At 39.6% G+C, this 8,655-nt stretch overlaps 1 pseudogene; it reads right to left on the bottom strand.

Annotated features, from left to right (window-relative positions):
• Positions 1 to 31: 31 nt before the first annotated feature.
• On the bottom strand, positions 32 to 1,179 carry LOC101563807 (annotated as a pseudogene).
• Positions 1,180 to 8,655: the final 7,476 nt, after the last annotated feature.

Raw genomic sequence — 8,655 nt, 5'->3', positions numbered from 1 at the left:
GAGCTTGTTAAATATATTTGTTATAACAGATTTTCTGACAGAAAAACTGCTCACTGCACATGATCTCTGAGAAGTGATCAAACAGGACAACTGGAAAGGTGTGGAGGGAGAAGTTGTGGATCAATTAAAACCCAGCAGATAACTGCGAAAGCAGAAACTCTGTTTAGGGGCCAGAAGAATGAGAAGTCACCATTTTGAAACTAACGACATGTTCCTAAAACTTGAGGCTAAAAAATACAGTAATCACACAGTATCTCCAAAAAGTATTCCTAAAAAATATAAAAAGAATTATAAGAAAATAATCAGGAAAACCATCATAATTTTTCATGTGCTCAGTGACTTTTACAAAAGAGGCAAATTTGTTTCAAATAAAAAAAATCCCTATAAGAACAAAGATTCATTTCACAGGGATACATACTTCATTAACAGTATACAGAGTCCATAGCTTCTTAAAAATCAGGTCTGAAAGGTCAATAGAAACACTGCCCGCGGGGAGTGTTTCACACTCTAAACTCCAACAGTCAGCTGTGTCCTCTCCCGCCGTTACAATCTGTAACAATCTTAACTGTGCAGCGACTCGAGTTTCCGTAACTTCAACGACGCGTTAGAGGAAAATGCCTCTTGGCTGAAGGCCTCTGTTGTACCTGAAGACCGGAACAGTACTTGACCGCGATGATTAAACACATAGAAGGACGGGTGATTCCGTAAGGTGTCCAGCCTCTTATTCTTCAGTTCCGAAGTGGCGTTCACGTCTTTAAACTCCCCGGCGATATGCACAATGCCGTAACACGTAACCGCGAAGGCCAGAAGCGTCTGAAGAATTATATCTGCCGGCAGTGATTCATCTTCCTTTTCTGTTAATCGCATGTAAGAGCGATGCTGCGCAGCAGAAAAGGCGGCGTGGGCCAGGGCGAAGAGGGCAAGGCCGACCAGTCCCTTCCACAGCGATGGCGCCATGACTCCAGGACAGGCAGGACGGAGGAAAGAGAAGTGCAGCGAAAGCCTTCCTTCCTCTGGCGGCGGACTCGCTCGTTCCTTCTGGCTCTGGCGGAGTCTTTCTTACCTTCTTGCACCAGCGGAGTCCTTCATTCCTTCTTCCACCTTTCCGAGTCAGATTTTTCTTACAATGGGGAATCGCTCCTCCAGCCACTGGCAGGAATCCTTGTGGCGGTGCAGAAAGATGACCCAGAAACTTTTTAAAAGCTTGCTTTATAGCAAAACTAAAACAATTTTTTTAATTTTTTTTTTATTTTAAGGAAGAGTCCAAAGGGTATTCAAGGTCTCACTACTAGATCACACTCATAGTAATCTGCCTGTTTACAGCCTCCCAAGAGCTGGGATTACAAGCGCATGCCATCATGCCAAGTCTCAATTGCCATCTCAGCACGCCTGGGGGGTGGGGCCAGCTCGGTTAAACAAATTTAAATATATTCAATTTTCAAAATTGAGGCATTGTCTATATTGTATTATAAAATCAAGATGCGATATGATGATCATGACTAATATGCCAAATATAAACAAAAGCTCCAGTGTTCAGTGATTCTTCAGTTGTCAAACTGCCCCAAGCTCAGACTTTCTACTACTCAAACAGCAAAATTCGAAGAAAAAATTCTGCTTAGTAGTCCTAACTTTGCTCGTTACTCAAACTTAAAATCCAATTTAAAAAAATACCCTAAGGGCCAAGAGTGAATCCCACATCCTATCTCACCACCTCAGACATAAAGCAGTGACCCTTCAGCATAAGCCCCACTCTTGCTCAGACAATATAGTGCTTGTGTTCATCATTGGGTAGAATTACTTTGAGTAAAAATATGGTAACCATGGCTTCCAAGAAATTTAGTGATGCCACCAGGAAAGCTAACAGGAAGCAGAACCACAATGGATTTAGTGAAATCATTGAAAAATTTGTTAAAGTCCTGCAAAATAAATTCATCACTGTACTTTTCGGGGCCCAAAACCAGTTATTTTGTTTCTCATTATTTCTCATGGAAAAAACATTTAAATCATGACTTAGGAACAAATTGAGTTGACAACTGAAGTATTGCTATAATATATCATTAGAATATTAGTTAAAGGCATTTTTGTTGTTTTTCTTACTGTTCTATCCCAACACCTTGAACTCACTTCAAACTCAATGAATATTTGTCAAATGAATGAATTATTTGATAAATTTATGAAATATAATACATATTTGTGATTTTATGCCCTTTAGTTTTTAATGTTATCAACATAATCTATGATATAAACGTATTTTATAAAACAATTTTTATAACTGAAATTATTTGATGGAAATTTAAATTTTACAATCTAAAAATATACTATTAAAAAAAGAGCCTTACATGCTACTCTTTACAGTAAGTAATGGCAAGAATCTAGATTCTACCCCTATGTTTTCTTATCAGAATATTTTGTACTATTAAATTGCATTATACAGTTTTTGTACTTTAATAAACATAATTATGTAAGGATGAATCACTTTTTAGCTGAGTACTGTGCCCAGAAGAGTTGGATCTGTTTCCAGAAGTGAAGCTGGCCCATGCCTCTCTCTTGTTGAAGACAAACGACAATCCACACTTCTTTATAGTTGACTTTGCTCATTCATTCTCAGAGACAAGCTTGCTAAGAGTATGTGTCTGTGTCTACTTCAGTATCAAAACCAATCCAGATTAGATGCTATGTAGGAAACCAGGAGGTCATTTTTTGTGACTAATTTCTCCTTCATTTTTCCTGTCAATCATTTCTCTAGACTGCTATTCTCTTATCTCCTGCCTCATTCTGTATTTCATGTTCCTATTTCTTTACTTTCACACCACACATCCAATATGCATTGGGCAGAGCCTGGGGAGCAGCAGTTATAAAAAGTCAAAGACGCACTTCAAGTGGGATCTGTCACATTCTGATGACCTTCATCAGATTCTAGAACTCTGGAACTCAGTTTCCTCCTCTGTAAAAAATGAGAACCCACACAATGGATGTGTTATTTTTCTAAGTGACAAATGTCATGTGGGAGTTGCATGGAAAAGCATTCAATTCAGTGTGCAATTTCAGAAAAAAAGCTCTTCTTCACTTGCACCAGGCAACTATATTTGCTGTTAAGAAACAAAGAAATTTACGTTCTAGACAATCCTTCAGTTGTCAGGGCCAATATGCTCAATATGTGGTGTTTCTTACTCTGTCAAGTGTAAAGCATATAGCGTTTGTCAAATCTCAAAGGACAAAAGAAGCTATAAAAATGCATGAGTAGGGCAAGGACAACGTTCTCTTTTACCTAAGAGTGTAAATATATCAATAATCTAACATAAAAAATAAACTTCTGTTAATATTATGCAAAGATGGAAGTTAGTTTGATGAATATCATAGGTGTAAAAGAGCCAACAGAAATTTTGAGGGTTTTTTTAAAAGGAAAAACAAGGTATAAACTGCAAATTGCTTCTGTCATGCTCTACTTTATCAAGTGAATTTAGTTTAAAAAATAATTTTTATAAATAGAATCATAGTGTCTATGGAGATGGTCATGTGATTTTTTTGCTACACTGTATTAAATTATTTTAGTAGATTTCCTAATGTTAAAGCATTCAGCCAGGGAATACATGCCATGTGGACATGAAAATTGGTTATTTTTTTCTATTGTTGAATGTTTGATGTGTTATCTAGGGTTGCACTTTGATATTTCTAAGCTGTGTCTGTAGTTTTTTGGAGGTGTTCTTGTTTTTGTTTTTGTTTTGTTTTGTTTTGTTTTTTGAGACAGGGTCTCACTTCATGCAGTCCTCCTGATTCGTCCTCATCCTCCCAAATGTAGGATTACAGGCATGTGCCACCATGTCCAGCCTTTGTAGTTTCTGTATTTTCAGTTCTTGGATCAATGTTTTGCTCACTCCAAAAACATAACTTTGAAGTATTTTCTTTTCCTTCTGCATTCTGAATCTGTTTAAGAAGTATTGAAATTCTTTGTTTTTTGGAAGATGTCCTCTGAAATGATGACATCTTTTCAACAATTTTTATAAGTTTACTCTTAGATAACTTGACTGCTTCTAGGGAATCTAACTCTTTTGATTTTCTTTCTAATCCAGCATAAGATGTATGAAGCTATATTTTTGTAACAAATGATCCATTCCATCTAACACTTTTTTAGTTCATTTGGACAGTGCAGGAAAATGTACTTTTTATTTCCATTATTTCTATGACTATACCCTTTTTGCTTATTTTGATGTGTTCTTTCTTTTTCTTTGTATTGTGAGAGCTAGTAAGTTTATACATCTTATTAATTTTTCACAAAAAAATTGTTGGTTGTTTATTAACACTGCTGTTCTCTTGATTCATTCAGTATTTTCTGGGATTAGTTTTATTAATGTCTATCCTATTTTTCTACTTGATTTTACTGTTTCTTCCTAACCTATTGTGTGTTTATTCTCTTACTGTCACTGTTCTGTTTCATAAACAATATTAAAGATCATTTTCCTTCTTTAGTTGTAAAGATATTCCCTAAGTTGTAAAGTGCTACACTTTCTTATATTTTTAATAGATATTTGTAATTTTTAGATTTTATTTTAAGAAGATGAAAGGTAGAAATAAAATAAAACAATTTCAAATCGGTTTTTGAAACCGATTGGTGAATAACAGTAGTTAACACCATGCACATTGTTATCTTCATAGGAATTACTCTGAGGAATTTTACATTTTTTGACCTGCAAGTACTTCAAAAGAGCATTTTGACATCAAAGTGATTATATTTTCTGATTCTGTAATTTAGTTTTAGTTGTATAGCATGCTGATCAAAGGTCATGATATCTACTGTTTTAACATCTCAAATTTATTGATACATTGTGATAAAAACTTATGTAGCTATTTCTTGACTTTTTAATTTATTATCATCATCATCATCATCATCATCATCATCATCATCATCATTAATGTCTGTTTCAGGCAGAATCTCACTATGCAACTCAGGTTGACCTTGAGTTCACTTTGTATCCCTGGCTGATCTTAAACTTGTAGTGATCTTCCTGCCTCAGCCTCCCTAGTGATGGGATTGCAGGCATGAGCAATCATACCTGGAACCTGACCTTTTTAAAAAAAGAATAAAAAAGAGCTTAAAAAATTAGAAATGATACAGAATTTCACAAAAAAAAGTGATAAGAATTCAACAATGGCTATTATATTGTATACTGTTGTCTTCAAATTTTGATGAGATGATTTTCCAATTTCTTAGACACAGAACTAAATACACACATGTATACACACATATAGGCTTATACATATTATATTTTTACGTATAGTAAGTGGTTTCCCTTTATCTATAGTTTCACCTTCCACAGCTTCAATCATCCATACTACACCACAGCCTGAACATGCTACAAAAAATTTTCAGAGATAAACAATTCATGTTAGCTTGTGTGCAGTTCTAAATAACAGGATGTAATCTCTTACCATCCTGCCTGACACATGAGTCAGAACTTTGTCCAACATATCTACACTGTTCATGCTGCCTTCCCAATCCAGTGAATAGCCTTTCAAAGTATCAAACTGCCATAGCATTATAACATTTGTGTTCAGGAACCCTTATTTTAATTGACAATGTCTCCAATACACAAGAGTAGCAATATCAATAACTGTTATAGGGCTGGGGAGTTAGCTTGGTGGTCTAAGTGCTGCATGGAAATTGCAAGAACCTGGGTTTAATCCCCAGTACCTCATGCTGTGCATTGTGTAGCAAGACCCTGTATCAAATAAATAAAGATTTTGTTAAATTGTATCACACTATTTTGTTATAATTGTGCTACTTTATTGTTGTTACTATTAATAATCTTTTGCATGTCTAAATTACAAATTAAACTCATAGGGATGCATGAATAGGAAGAAAACATAATATGTATGAGAGTATGCACCTCAGATTTCAAGCATTTGCTTGGTGCCCAGGAAGATTCCTCCACTGGATAAGGAGATGTTATTGTATGACAGACAAGAAGCTAAAAGAAAAGGAAGAAGCTAGTGAGGGAAACTTCCAGGTCGTGTCCACAGTGACCCACTTTCCCAAGCAAGCCCTGTTGCTTATTAGCACACCAGCTATGAATCCTTTGGTGGTTCACCATGAGTATAGAATAGCACTCCATGACCCATTTGCCTTCCGAAAGCCCTGCCTCTGAGCCCATGAGGCTTTGGGGACACATTCCAGATCCACACCGTGACCCTTGAACTTTTGCCATGGGGTAAGAATTTAACTCTACCACTAAATGGATTAGTAAGTTTTGAAAGATAAGCAAGTTTTTTGCTCCTCTATGCAGTGATGGGTGCCCTAGCCATTTTTTTCATTTCTGTGCTGTTTAAAGTGCTTACAGGGCGGCAAGGCCAGGCTCCCGGTGGCTCCCGCCGGCCCGCCTGATGTATTTATTTTTACTTTAACTCTTCCTGGTTTCAACAGGTCCCCGTTTTTTCATTTCTGTGCTGTTTAAAGCGCTCATGGGGCGGCGAGGCCTAGCTCCCGGTGAATCTCTCGGGCCCGCCGGCTCCCTTCGGCCCCCCTGATTTATTTATTTGTTATTACTATTTTTTCAGGTTTGACCCGTTCCTCCTTGGGTATTTATTCATTTTCATAAAAAAATGCTCCCCGGAACCACGAATAAATAAATAACTAAATAGAAAAAAACTACCAAAATGGTGCCCGCGGGGATGTCGCGCTCCCATTGGCTCCCGTGGCGATGCCGCGCTCCCATCGGCCTCTGCGGGTTAGGGTTAGGGTTAGGGTTTAGGGTTAGAGTACAGGTTAGGGTTAGGGTATGGGTTAGGGTATGGGTTAAGGTTAGGGTACGGGTTAGGGTACGGGTTAGTGTTAGGGTACGGGATAGGGTTAGGGTTAGAGCTAGTGTACGGGTTAGGCTTATGGTACAGGTTAGGGTTATGGTTAGGGTTAGCATTAGGGTTAGGGTTTCATTGTCCTGGGATGCGCATGAAGATATTTTTAAATTTTTATATTCATAAAATGTTTTTTGAATTTTTTTCAATTTTTAAACCTTTTTTTAAAATTTTTTCAAATTTTTGTCGCTCTTCCACGCTCCCACGGCGGCGATTCCGCGATCCCAGTGGCTCCCACGGACACCCGCTGGCCCGCCCCAGGCTCCCGTCGGACCCCTCCCTCTCCTGCGAGTCCCCGCCTCTTCCTGTGGGCCTCCGCCAGCACGCCACTGGCTCCCGTCGAACCCCGACCCCTCCCGCCGTGCCCCGCCCTCCCCGGCGCACTCTGACTGCCTCCGCTGGCCCGCCGCCAGCTCCTGTCAGACCCTGCTCCCTACCGTAGGCCCCCGCAGACTCACCCGGGTCTGCCGGCCCGCTCCCATTGGCTCCTGTGGTGATGACGCGCCCCGTTCGGGTTGCCCAGATATTACGTGCCCCCATCGGCCCGCCCCGGCGAACCCACCAGCTCCCGCGGGCGCGAGAGGCTGAGTGCCCAGATCTGAACTGTTCGCCAGACAGCGACGTAGAGTGGTGGTCTCCACCTGGGGCTCAAGAGTGTGAGCTCATGGATTTGTGCCCCCTTCCTGACTCTATTTTCCCATTTATTTAGTGAATTATGTATTTATTTAGGAATTATTTAATTAGTTATTTTTACTTTTCCTGTTCTGGGTTTAAAACTTTCCTCCTTGTTTCATATTGCTTTCTTTCTTTTTTTCTTTCTTTCTTTCTTTCTTTCTTCTTTCTTCATTTTTTAAAAATAAAAACGGGGCGGCAAAGCCCAGGGCTCAGGGACTCCCGCCACCTGCTGCCGGCCTGCCCCGTGTATTTATTTTTATTTTTACTTTTCGCGGTTTCAAAAGGTCCCCGTTTTTCATTTCTGTGCTGTTTAGAGCATTCATGGAGCGGCGAGGCCTGGCTCTCTGTGGCTCCCGCCGGCTCCCGCGGTTTCAAACGGTCTCCGTTGTTTTCATTTCTGTGCTCTTTAAAGCGCTCACGGCGCGGTGAGGCCTAGCTCTCTGAGAATCCCGCCGGTTCGCCTTCTGTATTCATTTCTATTTTAACTCTTTCTGGTGCCTCCCGCAGGCCTGCCAGCTCCCGCCGCCTCCCTCCGGCCCACCTGATGTATTTATCTTTATGTTTACTGTTCCCAGTTTCACAAGGTCCCCGTTTTTTCATTTCTGTGCTGTTTAAAGCGCTCACGAGGCGGCGAGGCCTAGCTACCGGTGAATCCCTTGGGCCCGCCGGCTCCCAACGGCCCCCCTGATTTATTTATTTATTTATTGTTATTAATATTTTTTCAGGTTTGACCTGTTCCTCGTTGTGTATTTATTCATTTTCATTAAAAAAACGCTCCCTGGTTCAATAAATAAATAAATAAATAAATAAATAAATAAATAGAAAAAAACTACAAAAATGGCTCCCGTGGCGACGCTGCGCTCCCATTGGCTTCCACGGCGATGACGCGCTCTAGTCGGCCCCGAGAGTTAGGGTTAGGGTTAGTGTTTAGAGTTAGTGTTAGATTTAGGGTTAGGGATAGTGTTTAGTGTTAGGGTGAGTATCAGGTTTAGGGTTAGTGTATGGGTTAGAGTTAGGGTACAGTTTAGGGTTATTGTCAGGGTTATGCTTAGGGTTAGGGTTCGGGTTTGGTTGTCCTAGGATGCGCATGATGATTTTAAATTTTTATATTCATAAAATATTTTTGAATTT

This window comes from Octodon degus, unplaced genomic scaffold, assembly GCF_000260255.1.
Source record: "Octodon degus isolate 3935 unplaced genomic scaffold, OctDeg1.0 scaffold00614, whole genome shotgun sequence".
NCBI lineage: Eukaryota > Metazoa > Chordata > Mammalia > Rodentia > Octodontidae > Octodon > Octodon degus.
The sequence above is the reverse complement of the archived record's forward strand: the minus strand, read 5'-3'. Positions and strand labels throughout refer to the sequence as shown.